The sequence below is a fragment of the Tyto alba genome, unplaced genomic scaffold (assembly GCF_018691265.1).
Source record: "Tyto alba isolate M040663 unplaced genomic scaffold, T.alba_DEE_v4.0 Super-Scaffold_28, whole genome shotgun sequence".
NCBI lineage: Eukaryota > Metazoa > Chordata > Aves > Strigiformes > Tytonidae > Tyto > Tyto alba.
The window spans coordinates 4,395,263-4,421,973 of record NW_024881302.1 but is presented as its reverse complement, the minus strand read 5'-3'; the positions used below and the strand labels follow the sequence as shown (position 1 = coordinate 4,421,973).

Sequence of the window (26,711 nt, the reverse complement as noted above, 5' to 3'; positions counted from 1 at the left end):
TCATTGTCTCTAACCAGTGCTCAGCTACTCTGACTTCACTCCAAGCAGTAGCCTCTAAAACCAGACCCTGCTGGCAAAGAGTCCCCCACCCATCGCTGGGGCTTCTCCCACTTACCCCAGACTAACTCTTGTGCAGCCAGCTGTGACTCACTGGGCTGGCTGAAGCATTGCTCGGGGCTGTCATCACGGGGCGGGGGGGGCTTCAGGGGTGGAATGGAGAGCAGCCCTTGGCCTGGGCAGTGTGTCCCCACTTCGAAACAAAGCCACAGCATAGCCCGTGTTCCCTTTAATCTAGGTAATGCATAGTGGTGATGAAATGAGCTTTGCCTCTGCTGAGAGTAACAAGTTGAGCAGGTATTGTAGGTCCCCAGGAGGCACATCTTTAGGTAGCTGGACGCTGACAAAGACTACTCACCACCAGCAGTTTGACTGTTGCCTTGACAACATTAAAGCTAGTTCAGATGTGTGGGTGGGGGAAGGAAGACTGCCTGGAGTGTGGGACATAGTCTGCTCCCAACATGGAACAGGTCTCAAAAAATGCAAAGCCTTGGGACATGAGTCATGTCCTTGAACATCCCTGCTCCCTCCTGTGGCTTTGCCACAGGTATGGTCTCAGGTTGTGACAAGGGTGAAAACCACCAAGGGGCACATGAAGTGGATGTGCCGTGGACTCTCCTGGATGACCCTGGTGGTTTTTGATGGCTGAGGACAGGAGTTGATGAGCTGAGTCCTCTCTTTCATGTTCTCCTGAACCTGTTTTACAGCTGTGCCTGCATTTGTGCTATTTTGTGCACTACTGTAGCCTTTCATACAAAGAGGGTTTATGATCATACTGCACAGGGGTTGCCTGACCTGAGGGAGGGAGTGGGAAGCTCCATGGTTGCTCTGACTTACTGCTACTTCATGGGTCTCTCTGGAGACCATAGAAAACCACCACCACCTTCAGTACTTCTGAAATCCCACCGGCACGCCCCACCCAAGAACTGCCTCCACCAGAATTGGGCCTCAGGGCCTTACAGTGTTCAGGAACAAGAGATGGGAGAAAAATCCCCCCTTCTCAGCCATAGGCAGGTTCCCAGGAGCCCGGCACTGGACAATAAGGAAAGCTGAAGGGAAAGTGGGAATATTCTCCCTATTTCTCCCCAGCTAATCTCACGCTTTCTGGCCCCTTTTAGGAACTACCACCCAGGTTTGGGATGTTGACTTGCCTGTTCCTTCTGCTGCAGGTTTCCTATTGAACTGGAAGGTATTGTTGGTGTGAACAAAACAGCCCTACAGGAAATTCCAGGCTTCTTCAATCTGCTTTCTCAGCAATGTGGGAAGCACTGTATCCCTTCTCCTTTCCTTCTAGTTTTACCTTCTTCCTGAAAGACAAATCAAGATTTCTGATGGTTATAAGGAAGAGTATGTGGATGATGCTGACCCTGTGCATTTCCCAACTCCTCCTGAGAAAGAGAAAACTGAGGCCATGAACAAGCCCTATGACATCAAGACATCTGCTGGGTGAGGAATGAGAAAGTGGGTTTCCTTGCTGGGGAGATCCAGTCTGAAGAGGATGGCAGTCATGGTGAAGATGGTAATCAACCAGCTAAGCTCTACTTTATGTGTTCAAGAGGAAAGCAGTAGCCTAGTGACCTCAGAGGACGTGCAACCACTTCTGAGTCCAGACCTATTTTGCTCTGTGGGCCAGCTGATTTGTGGGACTTCTTTCCTGAGGCCACCAGCCAGAGGCAGTGGCAGCTAGAACAAGATTTGAAGTGGAAGCATGTCCAAGAGAGACCAACTTCCCATGTGGTCCATGGAGCCCTTATCTGGGATAACATCACCTACTTCCTGTTCCCCGACACTGCAGACCATCATGGTGAAGAATGTCCAGCAGATGGATGGAGTGGTGGATGATGAACCCGTCCAAGTTCAACCAGATCGATGACATGGCAAACATGACCTTCCTGAATGAGGCCAGTGTCCTGGACAACCTATGTCAGCACTACACCCACATGAGGATCTATGATTTGAAAGGGCAGAGGGGAATGGCAAAGCAGCATGGGGTAATGGCAGAACAGGAACCAGCCCTGACTCAGAGGGCCAGCCTGCGCCGCTGTAAATTGTGTGTGTGTGTGTGTGTGTGTGACTTAAATCTTCCAATGTCAGCTCATATCCAAGCCCCTTTTCCCTGACTGTCTGTCACTTGTTAAAAGCAAAAGGCAAAGCACCAGGATATTTGAGTTCTCTGCTTTGATCTTCCCTGTCTTCAAATCCATTCCCTGCATTTCTTTTTTTCCCATTCATAAAACAGAAGGTGATATTGATCTGTGGCTGCAATGAATCTACACTCACACAGAGCTCTGGGGGCTTGCAGGTGGTCTGGAAACAGCAATAAATAGCAGTGGGAGGAATAATCACAGTGTTTGCAGAGAGCATGGAGATTCTTGAGAGAACAGGGCTGTACAGCAGCCTCAGGGATCCTCGGCCAGGTGGGATTTCCCAGCACTTTATTTCCTGCCACCTGCAAAACCAAAACATAGTAAAAAGTGTTTTATCTGGGTAGAACATTGTGAAGAGACATAAGCACCAATAATCAAGGAGTGAGACCTGGTCTTTTTTCTTATGATAGCAATGAAATATGTTGTTTAGTATCAAAGAGAAAGAAGCCCTCCATGCTAATGGCTGCTTCAGCATGCAGAGGCATTGCAGCTTCTATGGCTGAGAGCAGTGGTTTCTTCCCTTCCCTTCCCTTCCCTTCCCTTCCCTTCCCTTCCCTTCCCTTCCCTTCCCTTCCCTTCCCTTCCCTTCCCTTCCCTTCCCTTCCCTTCCCTTCCCTTCCCTTCCCTTCCCTTCCCTTCCCTTCCCTTCCCTTCCCTTCCCTTCCCTTCCCTTCCCTTCCCTTCCCTTCCCTTCCCTTCCCTTCCCTTCCCTTCCCTTCCCTTCCCTTCCCTTCCCTTCCCTTCCCTTCCCTTCCCTTCCCTTCCCTTCCCTTCCCTTCCCTTCCCTTCCCTTCCCTTCCCTTCCCTTCCCTTCCCTTCCCTTCCCTTCCCTTCCCTTCCCTTCTTCCCTTCCCTTCCCTTCCCTTCCCTTCCCTTCCCTTCCCTTCCCTTCTTCCCTTCCCTTCCCTTCCCTTCCCTTCCCTTCCCTTCCCTTCCCTTCCCTTCCCTTCCCTTCCCTTCCCTTCCCTTCCCTTCCCTTCCCTTCCCTTCCCTTCCCTTCCCTTCCCTTCCCTTCCCTTCCCTTCCCTTCCCTTCCCTTCCCTTCCCTTCCCTTCCCTTCCCTTCCCTTCCCTTCCCTTCCCTTCCCTTCCCTTCCCTTCCCTTCCCTTCCCTTCCCTTCCCTTCCCTTCCCTCTCCTCCTCTTCTCCTTTCTTTTCTTTTATTTTTTCTCCTTTTCTTTTATTTTTTCTCTTTTTCTTTTTCTTTTTTTTTTCTCTTCCTATTTATTTTTTCTTTCCCTTTTCCCTTTTTCACTTTCCTTTTCTTTTTCTTTTCGTTTCCTCCCCCTTCTGACTCTACTACTGGGGCCTGTAAAACAATTCAGAATTTAAAGACATAAATAGCAGCTACATTTGGCCTTGCAGCAAAAATCCTGTTATTCTAGCCTTGTGGGATTCCTTCAGTGGCTTCCTATTTCTCCTTCCAGCTTCCTCACCACCAGAGCTCCCGATTGTCATGTCCCAGCTTGTACCTCTGTGCCTGTTTCCTCCTCCACAACTTCTCCCCCCAAGGCTGTCCCTACCCTACACACTTTCCTAGCCTGTCTTATGCTGCCCTCTATCCTTGGAATAACCTTCCTCTTCCCACAAGCAACAAACCTCACTCCTCTTCCTAGCTTTCTGCCTGTGGATCCCAGTGTTGCCCTACCATTACGCTGCAGGTCTCTCAATCCTGGCACGTCCCAAAACCTCTTTTCTGTAAGTCTGAAGTACTAAGCACTGAAAACTGCATCACACTTTGCATTTCGTGTTCCTTCTTGGAATTGAGGAGATTAGCCAGATTCCTCCCTGCCCCAAATCCACAAGGCTAGAGCTCTGTGGAGAGCCTTTGGTAGGGATGAACCTGAAAAGGAATTACCACTCACAGCAGTAACTCAGCTTTCAGTGGGAGCTGACTGACAGAAAATATATTTACTGGGTTGCTTTGGATGATGAGGAGCAGTTGTGCTCAAAGCCTACGTCTTCAGTGCTGAGCATCCCGCTCATGCTGACTTTCATCTTCTTTTTGTAGGAATCCCTGGAAGATCAAATCATCCAGGTAAATCTTGTTCTGGAGACCCCTGATAATGCTAAAACTGTGAGGAACAATTCCTCCCATTTTGTAAGTACCAGCCCTTCACTGACAGGTCACTGGTAGGTCATACAAAGATGTTCCCTCAGCAGAAATAAAAACCAAAATTATTTTTAAATGCTTTCTCAAGGACTAAAGCTAGTTTATATTTACTAGCATTTCACATGAGGCATTATTGGTTCCCATTTTCTTTAACTAAGTTTGTTAGTCGATTTTGACTTCATATTTTTACATGTCAAAAGAAAAAAATAGTTTTGATCAACCCCAAATCAATGCCCTTTCAACTGTTCACTTCTGCAAAGATTCAAAATGCTTTCATTTTTTTGCGTATTATTTTTAATTTTGAAATTGTCAGTGAAAATGTAAAACATTGGGGTTTTCAACTGAAGTCTCATTCCTCTGTTTCTGTGTGCTACATACTTCTGCCATATGCTGCAGAGAAAGGAGGATTTCTTTAAGCTCTAATACAGAATCCAAGAAGAAAGAGGTTTTTTATAGATCTGATCTTTGAAAAGATTAAATTTCCTCTCACTGACTTGCAAATTTGCCCCTACAGGCAATGCTGTCTGTCCCTGATGAATGCTCAGAACCTCTCAGCTACTTTCTGTTTTCCTACAGATATTGCAATCTTGATTAACAGACTCATCTTTTATTTTCTCATCTAGGGCAAATTTATTTGAATTCACTCTGGTAGCACAGGCAAGCTGCCTGGGGTTAACACTGAGAGTTGTAAGTAAGCACATAATTCTTTATATTAATTTTGCTTTGGATTTTTTCTTGTGTTGAATAGCCACTGTTCTGATTACATCAGACACGTGCAAATCCTAAATGAATTCTGTTAAGTTGAGGGATCTGCACTGCTGTAAATGAAACCAAAATCTGCCCCTACTTCCACAGTAAAGTTACGTGCTTTAGATGATGACAAATTTATTTTTTCTTTCTTTAGTTGCCTGTGAGATTCTGTGAACACATAAATGGCACAATGCCTCCCCCAAAAGCTGCATACTTTTAATTCTACAATTATATTGCAACCATTACTCACATTCATCAGCATAACACTATAATTGTCTAGCGACCAAGACCCTAAAAATAACTATCCAGGGAAGGTGCATTGTTCTTTGTTTTCACACGTGCATCCAAGACTAAATTGAGAACCACAAATCCCAGCTCTCAAGGTAAAAAGACCCCACCATGTTTCCTGACTAAAGCATTTCAGCATGCAGAAAAAGGAAAGAGGAAACATATGGACCGGTTATTCTTTAATGTGGGATTGTCTGCATCCCTCCTACTTTCAACTCATCCCAGATTTGCATCACACCCAGAGACCATATGTTGGATTTGCCTTTTTGGACAGTGGCCCAAGGCAAGTTCAGGTTGTTTATTGGCAGGTTGCAGCTTCTTCCAGCCTGGCCTGGAGAGTAAGGACATGGACAGAGCTTCACTGTGCAAGCAGCAGCAGTGGCACAAGGTCCTTCTGCAGCCCTCACTGGAGCTCTGCTGGCAGATGGGATTGTATGAATGCTCCCTGAAGTCACTTGGACTAACTAAAATTGACAATAAAGGTGGTTTGAGTCAACTCAAATTTGTCTTAAGAACTTACATGATGCCATACACCAGCAGAGCTATACGGACAGGAGACTTCAGCTGAGAGGCAAGGATGAAAAATGCCCAGCCAGGACTGCCAGCAAGGTCTGGTGATTTGGTACAGCTGAATTAATTGATACAGCGAGGTCTAGCAGAGGATTTTTTTGTGGAGATCAGAAGACAAACTAAGCATGTTAGTGTCTGACAGAATGTATGGACAGAGTGATTATAGGGTACAAAACATCTCTTTCAGATCTCAGAAAGAAAGGGTAGTATAAGGACACATTTCACAGGTCAATCTTACAAACCATGCACTGGCAATTCAGAAGATGCTTAGAAGTAGGATGAGTTAGTCTGGAGATCAGTTCCTGAACCCAGCAATGACATAACTGGACAAGCGATGGCATCTTTTGCCTCCATTTCACTAGCTGCCAAAACAGCTGTACTAAAACTTGTGCCAGTGGGAATGCTGTGAAGCTTAAAAGCACGCTCTGAGAGCATCACCGAAGAATACTATGGTTCTTGCTGCGCTCACAGGACTTCCAAGGACATTGGAAATGCTAGTTTCACTGATATCAAAAGCAAAATTCTCACTGACATCCACAGGGCCATGATTTGTCAATCTCTGGCCACTACCTACACCTGGATGTGCTTTTCTCTGTGTTCCAGGTCTGGAGAAGTCATGTGTCATTTCCCAGGAAGTAGCTAAGAGATATTACCGTATCTTCCATAAGATTATCTCCAAGAAGAAACTTGAACTTATTGGTATGGCACTTTGTTTATTCACTCCCTTTAATGCACACATTTCTGGCTTGATCCTCTGTTTCTAGAATAAGAAACCTACTAGCCAGAACTGTACTTGGCTAAAGATTGAAACAGGCTCTCTGCAATGGGGAGTTGTTATTAATTATCCAGGAAGAAGAGGATTGCAAGTGACTTTTCCTTAAGCAGGCCAGAGTGAGAAAAGAAAGCTGTCTTTCCTTATTTTGATCAATGCATAGTGAGGTCCTGCTTGACCTGGCAAGGCTGTCACTTAGGTAAAAATGATAATTTTCAAACTGAAGTGTTGAGCTGCCTCCTGTCAATTGCTTACGTCTCCTCAGGACAGGAAAGACAGCCAGGACAAGTTTTTCAATACCGCTGAAAAGGTTTGGGTGTTCAATCCCACTTACTTTGACGTGGCTGCTATGTCAAAATCTCCTAGGTAGCCTAAGCAACTCATCCCACAAAAGGCTTTTTTCTTAAGTGATACACTCAAAAGGTGCTCAGGAATGGAAACCTAGAAGAACCCTCAGTCTCCAGTCAAAAAGCTCATGTTATGCCTTGATTGTACTGATGGCAACTGCTGTAATCACCTCTTGGTCTGTCTCTTGCTGCAGAAGCTGCTTCCTGTGCCCAATCCTAACCATTATCACTGGGTGCATCAAAGTGTGATCACAGCGGACAACACAGATGATGGGGAAGAGCCACTTCTCACTAATGTGAGTCTGGAGAAACATCAGTGAAATTGAAAATACAGCAAACAGGATGCTGCCCCTCCAGCCTAAGCATCCTCTAGGTATAAAACTCATCTTCTTCAACCTGAGGATAAATAAGCTACTGAAAGAGCAGCTAGGGATAGCCTAAAGATTTGTTCAATTGTCTGTGAGCTGAAGCCTGAATGTAAAAAATCTGCTCCAGAGCAAGTGAGCTTGACGTAGGAGTTTCTGGTTAACATTCAATGGCCTGGGGTTTGCAGGACTTCAAATGAGCTAGTTACAGGGTTTGTTTGAAGCCTGAAAACTGACAGATCTGAAAACTGTGGCAGAGACCATGGGTTAAAACCTGCTCATCTTGCATATATATGTAATCTCAAGGAGCAGCTTTTGTAAGAGGAAGACTTGACCCTTTGTCTAGTTTTGACTCACATTTTCCTTTTTAATATCATTTTGAAGAGTATCTGTTACTGAAAAGAGCTTATTGGGAATATCTTCTGGCTCCTGAGACTATTATTATAAGCAGGACTTGAGCTACAGAGAGATCAAACAGTCTCCAGCTGCTGAACTTACAGTGCCCTTTCTAGCAGCTGTTGGTATTTTACAGCTTCCAGGATTTGTACATTGCAAACAAGCCTTTTGTACAAAGCAGATATGATTTTCATAGCTGCTAAGACAGGCAGTCCCAAATCGTGGCTCATGAGTAACACACTGCACAATTCTCTGACATGCTCAGAGTTGTCCGCTCTCCCTTCTCCGGGCGTGCTGTGAGAGCAAAGCACCGTGTTCTCAGCAGAGCCATGCTTCCTCCCTATCTCTGCTAGCTGAGATCTGGGATAATTGCTATAAAGGGATGTTGCTGCTCATGTACTGCTGGTTTTAAAAAGTACGGTGAAGAGTGGAATGAGCTGATATTCCAGATGATACATTGCATTTTGCTCATGGTATCAGAAACAGAACACAACTGCTGTCAAAGCGCGTGGTTCTTAGGTAGCATAAATCAGTATATGAAAGAAAAGCAGAGTGCTGGTTTACAGCAACATTGAGCTACTCTGTCCCATGCTAGTCTGAAGGGACCTGGCTGCTCAAATTTCAGTGGGTTGGAAAATTATTTTAGGTGTTTAGCACTATGGGCTGGCTTCCAGCTTATGATGCAGATTGAGAATTCCCTTGTGTGGGTCTGTCCCCTTTCTGCCAGGTGGTCTTTGATGTCCTGGGCTCCAGTCCAGAAGAGAGGATCTGTGTTTACAAACTGACTAGGTGTATCATGCACCTGGGCAGTATGAAGTTCAAGCAGAAGCCAAGAGAGGAGCAGGCAGAGGTGGAGAACATGGAGGTGGGTTGAGATCTTACGGTTGGTGACAGCAAACCAGGACAAAACCATCATGCTAAGAGCACAGACAGTTCGTTAAGATTGAAAAAGCTGATAAAACCAGACTCTTGTTTCCAGGGAATATAAAATGACCTTAAACAACACACTGATTTTTTTTTTTTTTTTAAATGAACAGATGTGCTATTGAGAGTCAGAGCTGGCATTCACAGCTGCCACAGGGCAGCAGGCCTAGCCAGATGGCTGAGCTGTCAGCTAAGGGCTTGATCCTTCTTTGTTGAACAGCCCTACTTTGCAGGTGGTTTTGGAGCCACGGTGGACCAAACAGGCACACACCTCCCAGAGCATATGGGAGCCCAGACACCTTGTTTGAGGCGTATATTACTGCTTCTGCTCCATGCAGCAAGGTCTTCTGAACGGTGTGTGTGTGAAGGGACAGAGCTCAAACCTTTCTGTCCTTCCCAGTGAGTTCCCAGCAGGGCTGGAGAGCTTGCCTGCCCCTGAAAGCAGAGCCCGTAACCGTTTTCCTGAGCATGCAGCAAGGGGATGGGGACAATGGGTGATTTTCTTCCTGTAACATGTTAATCTTCCCTCCAGTAGTGGCTGACAAAGCTCATGGGTCTGAAGTCTGGAAAGATCCAGAGGAAGCATCACCAGGCCCAGGGTGAAAGCAGGGAGCAAGCTGGAGCAGAAGGACGCCCTCTTCGCACTATAGTGCCAGAACTAGAGATTTGGCCAGCACACACATTTTCCCCAAGGCCACTGATGGCCATTGAAGGCTGCTGTTATAACAACCATCTGGGCGAATCACCCAACTTCCTCAAGCCCACGGGAGGCAAAGGCAAAGAAGCTCACTTTGAGCAGGGTGGTGCATTCCACTGGCACAGTAAGTGCAGACCAGTGCTGTTTCTGCCATACCCATCTCTAACCCTGAGTAAGCTGGAACATGCACTTAGCGAGGTCAGACATGAGGCCAAGATGTAGAGGCCAATCCTTCTGCGTGAACAGAACACATCCGACTTCCACAGGTTTTAACATACAGCAACACTGGGGAAAGTACCTTGCTGGTGCAAATGAATGTGTCTCTGTTGCCTTAAAAAAGTACTGCAGTCAGAGATTGGCTCTGCCCCACAGAAATGCGCATCTCAGAAATCCTTCCCAGTAACAATTAATTGAAAACACTGATTGTGAAAATGTCTGACCAGTGACGCAACAGTCGAGCTTTTTAACGTACAAAGAACAGCAAAGCTGTTTCATGACTCTTCAACATGTTGCCACTGGCCTTGATTAAAAATATAATCCTTACAGATATTCTGAAAAGGAACAAAACCCCAAAAACTCAAGCCAAGGCTTGTTTCTAGTAACTCAAAGCTGTAGGAAAGCTACCCAAAAGGCACATCAGCCAAAGGATTAAATTCATTTCGCTTCTGTTGCTTACGTGTTGGTGGAAAAGCCAGATCCTGCAGTTCGCTGCAGTTTGTCTAGCCTTTCCTGGTGTATGTGACTTGCCTCTCTGCTGTGTTGTCACACAGCCATGCTAATGCTTAGCAGCAGGAACAGTATTTAAGCATATTATCAAACTCCACCAGTTATTCATATACTCCACTGCACAGACATACTGACAGAACATGATCAGAGCATGAATCACAGGCCCTTTGCTCTATCTTTTTTACGCTCAGCAACTATTTCCTTTCTTTGCTACCAAGCAGGTTTTTGAAAGTGACATTTGACTGTGCCAAAATATGTTCTGATTGTGCTTGGTTATACCAGTCTATAAGCCACATTGTCCCCTCTGTCAGCGTATCAAAGCACGAGCTTAAAAGGTAAAAATATAATCTCTCCACAACATCCTTCCCTTTGGCAGTCCTGCAGAATCATTTATTCAGGGCAAATGGGCTTTCCATGGTAAGGGCTGAGACTCCAGGGAGTGCATTAATGCTATTCCCATGTCAGCATTAAATCGCTTCCTTTCCCTATACCCACAGAGCATTTCTCCCTCTCTACTCAGGTTAACAATCAGAAATCTGCTTTCTCATGCACTGCTCCTGAGCTATTCTCTCACTGTGTCTGCACGGGTCACGCCTTTTCTCCCCTGCTCCTTTTCAGGTGTGACACGGTATCACAGGGTGGCTATGGAAGAACGGGGATCCCCTCAATGAAGCAGTGGTGGGCTTGCTCCAGACATCCAGCATGCCCCTGCTCTGGGTCCTCTTTAAAGAGGAGGAGGCTGCAGGTGGAGTGAACATTATGCGGCACAATCAATAATGTCAGTTCAATGTGTCGGCAAGCAAATGTCAGGGGTTCTGGTGCCCAGTGCTTCCCCATCACTCTTCTGTGGAAAGAATTAATCCTGTCATTCTACCACACTCTTCATCCAGGTAACAGCCTGTGTCTGCCTCTGCATACTTCTCTTCTGTGCTGAAAGACAATCTAGCTCTGTCCTTGAAAATTCTGCCCCCCCAGCACTGAGAGGCAGACAGTACACACCGCGTTTATGTTGCTCGGTGAAGGCACTACCCAACCACTGCTGCAGAAACATGCTTGCACAGATGGAAGTGTGAGTGCAGTCCCAGTTTCATGACAGGCTACATAATCCCCTCCTGGCAGTCGGTGGCCTTCTGCTGCCCAGGCAAATGCCAGGTTTCTATCAACCAGAAAAACTTGCTGCCTACTAGGATTGTCATCAGCCCAGCCCAGGACTCTGCAGTTGAAAGGTGAATGGGAAACAGTTTAGGAAACTGCTTTTCAGATTTCAGGCTATCGAATAGACAGGGTCAGGCCTTATTTCTGTTTCCTGTATGTGCAACTCCATCTCAGCCTATGCTAAACTGGTAAAACAGCACCAGTGTAAGAGAGAGGAGACTGACTTAACAGTGCAAAAAATCATGTATGCCCACATATTGTGAATGCAGCTTCTCTTCTTTTCCAAGGAGGAAAGGACTCACTTCTGGTTTGAGGATTTCTTTAGAGTAGTAAACAATGAAAGAACAACCTCCAAACCAAGGCAGAACGCAGGTAAAATTATACATATTTTTATTTGGTTAATAGTTTATCCAGTCAGCACTGAACTGCTAACTTAAGTCAGTTAAGACAGATTTATGTTGGAGGCTACAGTATACTACTTCAGTGTGACTCCTATTCAAAATCATCTCTCACGTATTCTGCACAATAATATTGATTTTAGCTAGTGGCAGCATGAGGCAGGAAAGAGGGTCCTCTTTTGCAACTGCCTCTAGCTTCTACAGGGTAAGCAATCATCCATGCCTTTGTATTTAAACTGCCATCTATGCCTCTGTATTCCAGCAGCAGCTCAGCCTCCCCAGCTTATCTTCAACTCTGCCTAAGGCTTGCTAATGTTGTTACCCTGATTTTACCAGTGCAGAAGTAAAAGACAGAAGGGTGGTATTCAGTTACAGAAACTTTGGTATCTAGTGTTGCTGGTGTCATTTAAAATGCCTTTGGGTATCTATCTAGGACATCCGCAAGGGGCAAAAAGATACAACACAGGGCTGAGAGGAGACCTGTGCTCTTCTGGAGCAGTGGCTGGTGATACATGAATGCATCTAAAATGTCACTATGTTTAGGCAACCAAAACCCCTCTAAGGACTTGCAGGGTCACACGGGAAGAATATGTCAGAGCAGAGAATTACATCCCAGTCTCTTGGGATGCAGGCCAGCACCCTGAGGATGTGGCATTTCTGAGGCTGGTGTCACAGTACTTATATTAGCTATCAGGAGTGCTAGAAACAGGAGAAAAGAGGTTTAAAAAAGCCTGTTAGTATTTTGGCTTGAAAGTCACAAATGAAGAGGAGAAATACATTATGGGGAAAGTCCTGTGTTACTATTTCTGTGGTATCCAAAGCTGAATTCCAGCTGATACAGTTATGGATGAGTTCAATCTAGTCCTTTCAGACATCCTTGTTTGCTTTTATTATGCACCGTGCCGCCATTTCACCCACTCTTGATCCCTGACAGCCATGCAGGAGTTCTCACGTAAACCTAAATGAGGTTCCTGTGTGCCGCCCATCCTCTGTAGCACGCTTCTGTCTCTAGGGACTGGTCCACCCAGCAAATAAAAGCCAATTTCTGTTATCAGTTCACAGACCTATTCCTCTGGGCTTGCTGGTGGAGAGTAGGACTTCCATTGTTAACTCTTCATGAGGGTAATCCCCAAAGTAATAGTTATATAACACTACAAGCCAGAATCACAAAAAAATTAAAAAAAAAAAAAAAAAAAAAAAATTACCTAAAATTGTTTCAGGTTCACACCATGCCGAAGGTTGCTTTCATGCATGTAAGCTTCTTCCCCTGGGCCATATAGGACCAGGCTCACTTCCTACCTTGTTGTGTGGGGTACTTTTTGTTTCCAGCTGTGAAACACAAATGACTTCATAAACCAGAAGGTCTTCCCTCTCCAGCCTTGGTAACTCCTGCTAGTTTTTTCACTCCACTCCTCTTTGCCTCATTCCAGGAGCAGCTGAACTAGCTGATGACCGCTTTGCACAGCACATCCCTGCATTTCATCCACTGCATTGTTCCAAATGAATTCCAACAGTCTGGGAAAGCAATCCTCAGGCAAAGCCACACAGTGCCTTCGTCAGGAGCTGTGGCTGCCTGAACAGCAGATCTTTATTCAGGAATGAAAGAAGTTGGGTCATCACTTCACAGACTACCTTGTACCCCTTCAAGGGAATGTTAGTCTGAGAGACGTTTCCAAGCGCCAGGGCTAGAGACAGGATGTCTAATAAACCTCTCTATTTCATGAGACGATCACAAAAATTTAGGAAATACACGACCTGGAACTAGACAAATTGGCATCATTATTTACTAGGCTGCATTGCCTCCTGCAATTTTTTTTTTTTTTTTTTTTTCAGAAACAACCACAGAAACAGTGAGTTGCAGAGGGAAAGAGCAACTTAAGTTTTCACCTATGATATGTAATAAAGTGCAAGGGCAAGTAATGGAAAGCAGTGAAGAGCAAACAAATCTGCTATGAACAGGCAGTTACTCCCGTTGTTTCAATTCCAACGCTGTTACTGAATGCACATCTTCCACTTTCAGGTGACGGAGGTGTGCACCCTGTGCAGTGATCCCGTCCATGAGAAATCAGAGAGGGAGTGGGTATGAATGCCTACTTCTAATGTTTCTGCAGCCCCCACCAAGAACTTCCACTTTGCACAGGCAGGTAGAAATGTCCACAAGCTTCCTTACCACCAGTATTTCAGTGCCATGCCCATGGGACTACACCAGAGAAGATCTTAAGCAGTGATCAGCCCTTCTGCACTGCCGCTAACTGTACCTTTTATAACATTATACCTGTCTTTCTCATTTTAGATATCAAAGCCTGAATCCCAGCATAATGCCCCCAGGGTTTGTGGACAATAAGGCGGCACATCAGAATTGCTGCTTGGCTCTACTGGGAAAAGGAGTACAGAATTGGATATAACAAGGTACTGTTTACTCCTACCAAATTGAGCTAAATAAATTGATGGCAGTTATGACTCAGCATGCCTTTGGTGTAGATATAGCTGCAGAGTTAAGAGTTTCTACAGCAACCCGCTTCCTCATGCATATAACGTTCTCTGTTACACATGCTCCCAAAACTGACTTTTAATCAGACAGTACAGTTAATATAATGCAAATGAAGTGCACCTTCAGCTATGCAATAAATCTCACTTGCTCTTTACTATTCCTTAGTCAGGCAAAAATCCTACTAACTGATCATTTATCCAATTTAAGACTGGAAAGGAAAATGGAGAGCGACTGTTGTAGCTGTCTAATATTAGCAGCATATATCATTAATTTTGCACATGTTTTTGTTATAACATAGTGAAAGTAGCTATTGTAACAGCCACGCAAAATGGAGCATTCTGTTCTTTGCATGAACCTGAAAACTGCATTTCCCAACTTCTATAATAATTACACAGTATTCAGCTCTCCTCCAGCCTATTCTATCCTTAAATTTCAACTGATGGATGGAAGTGGGCCAGACACTGCCCCAATCTTAGTTTTAAAGTAACAGCCGCAAGATTACTGCTATTATTTTTTCATTGTTACTAAAACTGCTTAGTGCATTTTCTGTCACAGAAGCGCACAAGGTATATTTGGGTTTCATCAAGGAAAAGACTTCCATCCCTGCTTTACTATATGCCACTTTGCTAGATCTTATGATGATCCTGATTTATTTTTTATAGCTAGACACCTTGGACACAGAAAATGCTAAAGAACTCTGGGTAAATCCATGTTAAATGTGAATGGAGTCCAATTCCTAAATATTAGTCTTCCATTCCCACAACCTCTCCAAACTTTATCCTTTTTGTACATGTAAGCAGAGAACCAGACAAGATCACAATGGGATAAAACTGACATGTAAAAACCAAGTAAGTAAAATATCCTAATTTCTGAGTGCTAATACACGGCATGTCCAGAGTTTCATAGTCCTGAAGGTGACCTAGAACACCAGGTTCTCACAGTTTCCTGTCTTCCAACATATTTTTCTGTGCTGGGATCCTGGCCACACTGAGAGACATGAGAGATGAACCTCTGGCAAAGATAATGACTATGCTGCAATGTCGTGCTCATGGCTTCCTGATGAGGACTGAGTACAAAAATATGCTGGAAAGCAGGTATTCTTGGGGAAAAAAACTAGAAACTATTCTGTGAATCCAAAGTGGCATTAGAAACCAACCACTAATATAATTCATTTACTAGCAAGAACCATGAAATGAAACTGGGACTTCCAAGTTCTGCATCCCAATACACAGCAAAGCAATGAAGCTTTTCTGCTTCTTCCACATGGTTCCATGCAGTAAAACAATGCTGCAGCTAGACAGCTGGGTAGCTTCGTTACCTCCTGTACATCCACTCCAAGGACCAACAGCTGGAGGATCTCTCTAATTTGGTAGTGAGCATTAACCCTGTTAAGCAGCCCTAACTCACATGGTAATGCTGTGAGTCTCCTGGAACTCAACCACAATACATACATTTATGAGTCACAAGATTTTGGTTTCGATCTGTGCACTGTTTCTGTCACTGCCTATGGTATCTGTGGCTGCAGGATAGAGGAGGGGAAAGACAGACAGGAAGAAAACAGCCTTTCAATTAGCTTCCAGTTTCTTTGTATATTTTTAATTGTATATTTCCAGCAGTATTTGTTTCTTCTAATGCATGAAAGCTTAAATTTCTACATCAACAGTAGCATTTTTAAAACAAATTCAATTCTGTTGTCCTTTTTCCTGTGTCAGCAAACTTCTATGACTCTTCTTGCATGACAAAAAATGTGGGGCATTGAGGCCTACCCCATTTGACTGAGACTACATACTGACTTCAGAATTCTGCTGCGTATGAGCAGGTACACTTTGAGTACCCCTACATACATTTCCTGGAAACAGAGTTGTTTCTAAACCCCACATGTTCTGTTTACTACAGGCTAGGCCTGATGGCAATTCAGAAGAATGTCCAGAAGTTTCTGCAGCTGCTTTTCTGGGGAGGTGGAAATTATACATTATGGTGAGTAACATACTCTGAGGATTGTCCTGTTCTGCAGAATTAAACAGTGGCAATTACAGGCACCGAGAATCTTGGGATGTCTGTGCAGGGAAGATAAGGGCTAGGAGAAAAATAACAGCCGTGCTCACTTAAGTAAAGACACTGAGAAAGCTAGTGACTTTCTTGTTAATTATTAATAGGGCAAGGGGCCTGAATGATTTCTTTCCAAATCAATGCCGGAAAAGTTAGCAACAGAGAAAGGCCTGAAATCTGAGTCTAAGCCTGCAACCTCCAGGGAGTGGGAAGAAAGTGTCTTTAGAAATTCAAGACCTGGACTTCCCACTTCTCAAAACAGCATAGAGAGAAGTGGTTGAGGTTATGAGCACGGGAATACAAGATTTCACTATTCATTAACATTTAAAAGATTAAACAAAGCTGCTTGGTTCAATTCTCTTAAGCAGGACCACATTGTCATCATGAAGGGGCAGCTCCAGCTCAGACTCTCTTCACTCAGTCCCAGGATGGATAATTCAGTTGGTTTCCTGGTAAGACAGGAAACAAGATACTCAAGTTTAAGTGAAACAAAACTATGTTAAAGTCAATTTTCCACATACAGGTGAAACAAAATCTGCCTTTTTAGCTGGGGACACACCTTCCCAACTCCAGTGGAAACCAAATGAACCTCCATAGCCTTTGGAAGAAAGAGCTTTCAAAGGGTTTTGGTCCTGTTTGGACTGAAACGAATCTAGATCATTATAACAATCATTCTGCAAGTATATCAGTTCAGAATCTGGAATCTAGTCCTGATTTCTGTGCTGGCACCATAACAACCTTTTCTACAAGTTGTATTACTCACACTATAGATATGAAACCCTCTGCACTAAACAGGCATTTCAGGAAACACCAGGCCTCCCACTGGTATGCAAAAAATACTAGGATCTGTTAATAAAATGACCACCTCAGGGCTTTCAGGGACCATTATAATAGAAAAGGCTTGTTTCGTGAACCTCATTGCTTGAACTCCTTACTTCCAGGTGAAGCTGTTGCTCAGTGTAGCCCAAAATGAAGAGGAAATGTAACTGAAGAAACTGGAGCTGAGAAGCATCGTGTCAAAGACTCGGGAGCTCATGGAACACAAAAAAGAGCAGAGGAGCAGATAGCCACCCCTAGCCAGGAGAAGAATGACCTCCCCATCCAACTGCAAACTTGAGCGTTATCAATAGAGGATGGTGAAAGGCTAAGTATTCATTTAGGCAGGGCATCAGCTATCTCAAATGAGTCAGAAGAGGCTCCTTTTCAGAATATGGAATGAATAAAGAGCATATGGGGATGATGCATGGGATTCACAGACAGCCTGACTGCATCTTAGATAAAGTTAAGTCCTTAGAAAACAGAGGAGACTGAGAGGCCTCACAGTTAAAGCAAAGGAGCTGTTGTCACAAGCCCCGAGTTCTCTTCCTGGTCAACCACTGATGCTCAGCATGATCTACAGCAAGTCAGGGTGGCATCTTTTTAAAATTCAAACTCTTCTTTAAAGATCTGTATGTGTACAAACAAACAGATTTTTTGATGCTTAACTTTAAGTAGCCATGGCCTGAGTCATGGAGATTCAGCTCAACAGGTATGCTAAAGGAATCTTAATAAACTCTTCATAAGAAGCAAAATCTTGCATTTCTTGCAAATGGAAGCTTGCTGCCTAAGAGGCAGGAGTTGTAGCAGCCTTTCACGGGATGATGAACACTGGATTCCCACCCCTTTACCAGGACCAAGAGAACTCGTTGGATGTTGAGGAATGCCTGGCCCAAATGATGAAATGAAAGATGGAGCTACTGAGCCAGATCCTGGATGTGAAGGAGCTGTCACAAGTGCCAGCAAGCAGATGCTGCAGGATTAGCTCAGCGATTTGAAACGTGACTTGGAAGGGCTGGAGACCACCTTGGTTAAAACAGAAGGAAAAGCTAGTATGAAGCATGATAGGCTTTCTTCTGCTTCATTCTTCAGGGAAATGAACCCCAACAACCATTACAGCTTCTCCAGTCAGAGCACCCTCTGGAATGTTCAGATTCACTCAGCTGATGTCCCCCAGTTTCCTATATTGTCTTCCAGCAGCTTATATAGACTGAGATAGATTTAATTCTACACTTCACCCTTCTACCCCATAGTAACAGTCATTTCACAGCAATTTCTAGGGATCCCTCTACCTAAAGACATCTGCATCTCCTCTACATTCTTTATTAATCATACCCACTTTTACATGGCAATGCTGGTAGGTCTTTACTTATAAAATGCCCCCCTGCACAACCACGTAACTCCTTTCCACCTAGCCTTGGGAAATACTTCTCCCTCTGCTGCACCTGAACTGGTTTTTATTTAATGTAATTGGAAGAGTTTTAAATCTGTACTGTAGCAGCCATGTGGCTGTCTGCTGCTTCTTCTGAAGTCAGTGTTAACATCCACAGGATGTTAAACTCACAGATGCCTCATATGTCTCAGAATTTATTAACTGAATCTCAGATTCCTTCTAAAGAAATACAAGTTTTCAGTGATATTTTGTCCTGATGCTGCTAATGGCTTGTGTGATCCACAAGACCTACGTGACATTCCCTTTTCTGTCTGCAGGCATTAGACCACAGAATTCGAACTCTGACTTCAGATCTCTCTGCTCCGAATGACTCAGTCACTGAATTCCAAAAGAAGAGGGCTTTGGAGGAAGTTTATCAGGCAGAAATAACTGCTCCATTTTTTTTTACTCTCTCCCATTCTCATTCTCCCAGTCAGGGGAAAGGAAAAAAAAAAACATTGTCTGCTTGCTTACATACTGCAAGACTAGTGTGCTGCATAAACAGGAAGGCGGCTGTGTTTTTCTAGGTATTAACTCATGGCAGCACAGTGAAGTGTTGCCAATTTGTGCCACTGTCCAAAGAAGCGATGTGAATTGCTGAGGGCGAGCAGGATTCTTCTGTAAGAGTCAATGCTGGACTGAGTTCCTGTGGGCCTATTGAAAATGCACACACAAAACACATACTGCTTTCAGGAAGCATCTCAGATGAATCTATTCTTTGGGTTTTCAGTCTGCTGCCAAGGCAGGGTAGTTAGTTTCTCACCCAACTCTGTACACTAGTCTTCGTCTCTCCCTTCCCAGAAAACTGCAAGGTGAGGAGAATAAGGTGACCCACCTGGATCAAAACCAACAGCAAACCTACCACTCACATGCATGAGGTGAGGTGCAGTTGCTATGGTCTATATTTTAGACGGCCCTCTTTGGTCTGGTTTTGACATCTTAGGCCCTTCTGATAAACACCACTTATATGCTTGTTACAAAGTTTTTTCACAATGATTCCACTTTTTTCAGCTGGCTGGATAACAACTGAGTACAAGAAAAGAAGATCCATGGCAAGGTGGAAAAGACATCATAAAGCAGAATGACCTCAAAATGACAATTGCTAACCTTGGTGAGATGAAATAAGCCAAACCTGGAGATGTTCTAAGGAAGTAAGTGTCAGTTGTAACAGAATCTCCCAGGGTACAGGATCCTACTGGGTGCAGTTGTGCTTCATCATAGCTGTGACAGCATTAGCTACACCTGAAAAGTCACTTGATCACAAAGCCACTGGGCAAAAACAGAGTCATACCCTGATCTCTTCAGTATTAACTTAGCGACAAGCAGAAGTATAGTTCAGTGGTTCAGGCGAGCAAAATCAGAAATACAGGATTTTGTTTCCTAAGTCTTTCTCTGACTCATTGTCTGGTATTTGTTATTCATATTCCACACTCACCCACATAGAAAATGTGTATTATCACTGGGAAGTTATAAGGCTTAAATGATTCATGTTTATGTAAGGCCTTATGATCTTCAGATAAAAACCGGTTTAGAAATGCAAAATATTATCACAAATTAGAACTTTATTTTAGTATCTCTAGTGACTACTTTAGTGATGGGTCTGCCAGCACTTCTCTGACAAACCTCCCCTTAGAAATTAACTACCCAGAATACAAATATCCAACTCTATATTATCCAAACCACTAATTTACCTAGTTAAAGAGCTAAGTAGTTAAGGCAATGTGTACAATCATTAATAAATACTGGCAAGCTTTGCTAATTCAAACACAGCTCTCCATAGGGAGTACAAGATACTTGTGCTTCAGAGCAAGACCACTGGGATGCTTAAGTGACAGAAGAAAAATTAAGTGCTGTTGTTAGTCTTTCAGAGCTGCAAACAGACGACTCCACTTCCCGGCGTGCTTGTGCCTTTACTTTTAGATGAATTAATGATGGGGTAAGGAGGAGCTTCAACAAAGGAAAAAAGGACTTAAGTGCCCTGCCAGTCCCACCAGAGAGACAGGACACTAGATGTCAACTCAACTTCAATAAAGATTAACCTGTTCACTACAGAGCAGAAACACTTATTTGGCTTGACTCATTTGCTGTAACATCCTACCTTTTTGTACCCCACAGTAGCCTGCTTGCACAGCTTTCTTTTCGATAAAACTGAGTCAGCATAAAAGATTAATACAGACCTTTTAAACCTACCCTGTTGAAATGGAGTCTGGAGCCTATCATTCATTAAACCCTTAAATAACAGAACCAGCTGAAATCTAGTATTTATTTTTCTGCAGGTAGATTTTGACTTTTTTTCTACAGCAGATTCTGACTCCTCCTCTACGAGCTTGTGAAACTCTTCAGCTTGAAAACATTCGCCTTTTTATCTTCCAGTGAATCAATAGTTCAGCCAGCTCTGAGATCCAGCTTGCCTCGTATATTATCCACTCACTCTAAACTTTTTTTTTGAAGTCTGGGGAACTGTATGCTCACTGCAGATCTCCTGCCATGCTGCTAGGGCCAGAGAAAAGGTGATCTGCTGTGGGGACCTCCTCTTCTGCTTGAAGGCAGCCAGCAAAGACGGCTGATACACTTTTTCATCCACATTAATGCCAAAGGCTCCTGCAAGGCACTCACCTCTCACTGTGGATGGAAAGGTGGTAAATAAAACCACAAATGAGGCCACAGCTCACAGGATATACAGTGTTACCATTCTGAATTCAAATATTTCTTCCATCCAATGTATTTCAGTGCCCAAATATTTAACTAAAACCCCAGCATTTCAACAAAAACATGACCCACAAGCCTAGATTGCAGCTACTTCTACAAACAAGCCTCTATTTCCCTCAAGTAACCAAATCAGCTTGATTATATTCCTGAAGGCCAAATGCCAACATGATACAGGAAGCTAGCTGCAGATAACATCAGTTGTCTACTGAGACACCTGGCCAGGTCTTTCCTGCTTTGTTGGCTCAGTATTCCCAGCTGTAGATCTTTCCCCAGAAAGAAAATCCAGTAGAGCTGACAAACACAGAAAAGGGAGTGAAGAAATTAAGATTGTGTTTGTATTTCCACAAATTTCTCTCACATCTCTTGCTCATTGACACTGCTGTGCTTGTGTGTACTCTCCAGGCCCATATGTTAAGAGTTGGAAGAAGACGTGGAAGCTGAACACAGGTAGCAGTATCTAAGGAGTAAAAAACTCCTCAAGAGAGTGATTATGCCTCTGAAAAGACCTGACGACATTAAACTACTAATTAAAAAACAAAATTCCTCATGAAATAGTAATAAGATGGACAACAATCTTGAACTCTCGTTTTAGCCTATGCAAACTCACTGTTATAAATTGCACACGCTACTTGTTTCACAGAAACCTCTGAAGAAGCCAGTTACTGATGGGGCAGGCCTCCACAGAGCGAGAGAAGCAGGTGAGAGAAAATGAGTATTGCTCTGTCCTGTGCTTCAGCTATCAAATCACTCCACCCACTTTTTACAGTTCTGTAGTGATGGATGGATCTACTCTAATAAATCTTATGTAAATTGTCAGGATGTGGTTGTTAATTACATAATCAGATTGATTAACAATGGAAAAGCCTGAAGACAATTTAGTCACCAAAAGGTTATATTTTAATAATGCTCTGAACACATTCTGATGGCTAATACAAATTGATAGCATCAATAATAAGTAACATTTCCACTTCAATTCACTTTAGAAATGCTAGCTTATTAATTCTCAACCGTATCAGCAGATAAGTCAGTGTAGTTAGACACCCTGCACAGGTGGGAAAACAGAGGTAAAAGAAATTGTCCAGTGGCACAACAGGCAGCAGTGTCAGTTAAAGCAGAGCATTTGGGAATTCCTGTTCCCTCTCTGATTATGCCTCACACTTGCTGCCATTGTTTCCAAAATGGTTATGCTTCTGAGTATACACAGGCTCTTCGGCACAAAATAAGAATTTCTTCCCTTCTTTCCCACCAGGTGGAGAAACAAGAAAGATTACCTGGATGAAGCTTGTGTTGCAACAACTGCTCAGGTCAGACAGCTTCCCAGCATCTGAGCATCTTCTCTCTTTCCTCAGAGGATGAGGAATGTCACTTGGACTCTCCAAAGCAGCAGCTTCTTCAGCAGCTTCTTGGAGCTTGTAAGCGGGCCAGATCCTGCAGACCTTACCCACCCTTCCCCTCACACTGTGGACCCTGGAAGCAATAAAGCACCAAGGTCTATTAAATTCACTGTAAGTTTTGTTATCCCTACAGATCTGGAGTGGAAGGTAATCAGAGATTCATTAGAAAGTGGCTAATTCAGGAGCACACAGTAAAAAGGAGGCAGAACTATAAGGTGTATTTTCTATTGTTTTGCAAGAAAAATATACAGCATGCAGTCCAGAGAATTACTCTGAGCTTTATCAAGGAGGCCTAGAGATGGCTAATCTTTCTGGAAGATACCAGCCACTGATCTTCTAGTGGATTAATACCAAAGATGGGATATGTCCCAAATAAAGAGGCTATTAAAGCTAAACAAAAGGCTTCCAGAAGACTTTCTTATAAAGCATTCCCAAGGGCCTTACTGAGATTCCAGGGCTGCCAGATCCCAGCTTACAACAAGTACTTGGCCCCTTCTCAGATCTAACAGAATTGCAAGTAGGAAGCTGGGCTGCTGAAGCTGCTCCTTGAGCTGGAGCAGGCAGCCCTGCAGAGCGAGGCCATGGGCTCTACCCTGTGTGGGAAAAAGCACTCAGTTGCCATGGCTGAGAAGGCAGAGCTCATGGAGAAGCCCCAGAATAAAACTGAAGCTGGAGACGGACAAACAGGTCACAAAAGCAAAGATGGATGACCTCAGTGCAAACATGGAGTCTCTGCAGAAATCCAAGGTGAGAGGCCAGCAGGGAATTCCTCAACAAACCACCAATGCAGCCATGGGTGCAGCCATCAGTGCAAGGCAGAATTCAGCCCTCTGCAGTGGGAGCTAACTGATACCAGAAAGCAGCTGGTTGCAGGTGGTGCTGAACACTGCTTGTCCTGGCTGATGGAGTGCGCATCCCCCTCGTTAAAGATCACGACACTCTGCACTCCCCCTGGCTATTACAGGCATCCCACTGTAATTACAACCAACTGGAATAAACTGAGTTTGCAAGAGAGGGAGGATATTTTGTCCCTTCAAGCTTTACTCAGCATCACATGACTGACTTCTCTCTTACAGCTGAACTCAGATACCCATGTTCACAAGCTGGAAGATAACCTGTCTGAAGCCAATTCCCAGCTGGCTGAGGTGGAGAAGAGCTAAGCTGAAATTAATGCAATCAGGTTCCAAAGCAAATGCCTTGACAGCTTTGTGCAGTGTTACCTCCCTCTCATCCTCCTCCTCCCCTACACTTCATCCAGCTCTGGCAGCCCTGCCCTGTTTCCTCTAGAAAATCTGCCCAATCCTTCTAGCCTTCAATTCTCTCTCTCTCTCCAGCTAGGTTGAATTAGTTCCTCTCCTGCTTCTTTACATTGTTTTCCCACAGCCAAAAACAGCTAGCTGAGTCAAGAGCACAAGGAAGCTCAGAGCAGGATCAACCAGATTGTCCACATGAAGACATCTCTCACCTTGCAAGCAGATGACTTCAAGAGGCAGCTGGATGAACACTCAAAAGTACTGGGGACCACCAACTGCCTACAGAGGTTGTTGCTGTCATGGGACATGCAGTGCCTCCTCTTTTGGACACTGTCCACTTCAGAGTAACAAACCTTTTGTGTTAGCTCTCACAAAGGAAGACTTTCTTATCCAAATTAATCTCTGGGCTTGTTACCAGCCAATCTGGGAGGCAGTGTGGGGGGCATGAGCCTTGTATGGTTATGAAAATAAGATACGGAATCTCCCATGAGTCAGCAGCCAAGACCAGAACACACACCTCTTGATTCTCAGTCCACTGTCCATTCAGTGGATCATACAGCAGTTTATTTGCATAGATCACACAAGTTTGGCTCAAAATACACCAGTATTTCAGGTCTCTGAGACATCTGTCTTAGAAATTTCTGCTTATCTCCAAAGAGTAATTCTAGTGCTGCACCTGTATATCAAAAGTCTGGCAAGAATTGTCTCTGTGTTCAGAACAATCACCAAATGGGTTTACTGCCATAATTCTTTTGAAACACTGTTTGAGAGAAAACAGTGATGATGACAAGCCAAATTCTGTTTTCAGTTGCATGAGCTCAATTCAATTTGCTGCAGTACAGAAAAAAAAACCCAACAAAAAAACAGGTAAGAAGAACAGAAACTTGGCTCCTGACCAGGAAGATATTTTGAAGCCTGAGATGATTCTAGCTGGTTCAGAACTGAGTTGTTCGAGTGGAGCACTCCAACTCTGGGGAGTGAGGTCAGTGCATTCATACTTCCAATAGGACAGACAAATAGCAATGGCTGTGCTGTCTCTAGTCCTACACTGCTGCTGTAGTGAGCCTGGCCAACACCAGGCATGATTTGGACCCAGTGAAAGAGTAGTTGGAGAAAGAGGAGGAGAGCAAAGCTGAACTGCAGTGCCTGGTCTCTAAACTCAATACTGAAGTCACAGTCTGGAGGACTAACTACAGGACTGATGCTATTGAAAGAACCAAAGAGCTGGAAGAAACCAAGTGAGTACTCAGCTTTTGGGGAGTCTGGGATGGGTCTTATGACAGTCTCATTATTTAGTTTGGCTGCTGAGTCACAGTTTATAGATGTGATCTGTTAGGACTCAATTTTGTAAGACAGAGAGAAAGCAAAAGGCTCCAGCCAAAAGAAACTAATACTTGCAATAATAAACAGAGACTATTGAGACCTAACACTTGTATACTGACAAGAGAAAACAAACACTGATCCTTTCTGATACAGGCTTGAATTTGGATAGCCTTTCTTCATTCCAACAAGGACTTCACTTTTCCAGCAGCCCTACAAAAACCACTAGCATTTCCTAAGAATAAAGCAAGCACCAAACCATGTTAAACCCCTTAGAATCTGGTTCTTGAGATTTGCTATTACACACTAGAAGTTGAGTCAATCTTTGTAGCAGTCACTAACAGAGCTAACATAAAGGTGCTTTCACGCAATAGCAACAAAAGTTAAGGCATCTGGAGGGTTCCACTGAAAAAGTTGAGACAAATGGAATAAGACACTACATCTCTGCATGGCTTTGAACTGAGACCCAGGGAGGCTACTTTGCTCTTTGATGATATCTTACCAGAATGGAAGGTGGAAGTGTCTATCACCAGGACTAACAGTCCAACAATAAAGACCTGAGCTGCAGCCCAGTATGTCATATCTACCAGTGGAGAGGAAGAACCAGCCACATCCTAGTGATGGTTTTACAGTCCCTTTTCTGAGACTGATGCCAAGATTTCACCTTTTCACAGCTGAAAACAGTGATGGTGCTCTAGATGAGGGCTGCTGACTCCTATCACTCCTCACTCCATGAACTACTCACCAGGATATTTCTGCCCTCCCTCCCTCCCTCAGGACAAAGCTGGCTGTGGGGCTCCAAGAAGCAGAGGAGACAGCTGAATCTGTCCAAGTCTGGTTTGCCAACAGAGAAAACTAAGCAGAGGCTTCAGAATGAAGTAGAGGACCTCATTGTTGACCTGAGAAGGCAAGAAATCCAGCCATTCAAGAGTGCATCCAGCACAAGCCTGACCAGCAAGATCTAAGACCTGGTACTGGAAGCTCTGGAAGTCTTTCTGTTAACTCATGTCAGCTATGGACTGATCACTTATTTCTTAATGTTTTAAGATCTCTCTGTTAAACGTCAAGTAATCTGTATGGTCATGAGAAGCAAGGCTAAGATTTATCACATCAAGAGAAAACCCAGATGAGAGCCGCAGCTAATTCCTAGGAGCACACAGCATGCTTCTTGTAAGCTCATTAACTGACTTCCAGAAACAAGAGTACAGCTAAAGAAAAAGCCCTTCTCTACTGCAAGGCAAGGTATTCATCTTCTTTTTAAGGATAATGATATCCTACTTTGAACTTTTCAGTGTTGCAGTACCAGTGGGTTGGCCACTGGTTATTAACTACCATACTCAAAGCAGATCTAAACAACATGTAGTTTAAACACTAACAATGAATGCTCCTTCATTAAATTAGTATTTCTACTCTTGCTAGTGTTAGTGTAAGAGCATGAATAGTAGTGCAACTGTGGGAAATCTGAATAAAAATGTTACTTAAAATAGGCACAAAGGCTGCTCCAAATCCACTGAAGTCCTTGGGTATCTGCCAATGACTGCAG

At 43.9% G+C, this 26,711-nt stretch overlaps 1 pseudogene; it reads left to right on the top strand.

The window, feature by feature from the left end:
• The first annotated feature begins 298 nt into the window (after positions 1 to 298).
• The window catches only part of LOC122153993, a 31,512-nt pseudogene continuing 5,099 nt past the window's right edge, over positions 299 to 26,711 (top strand).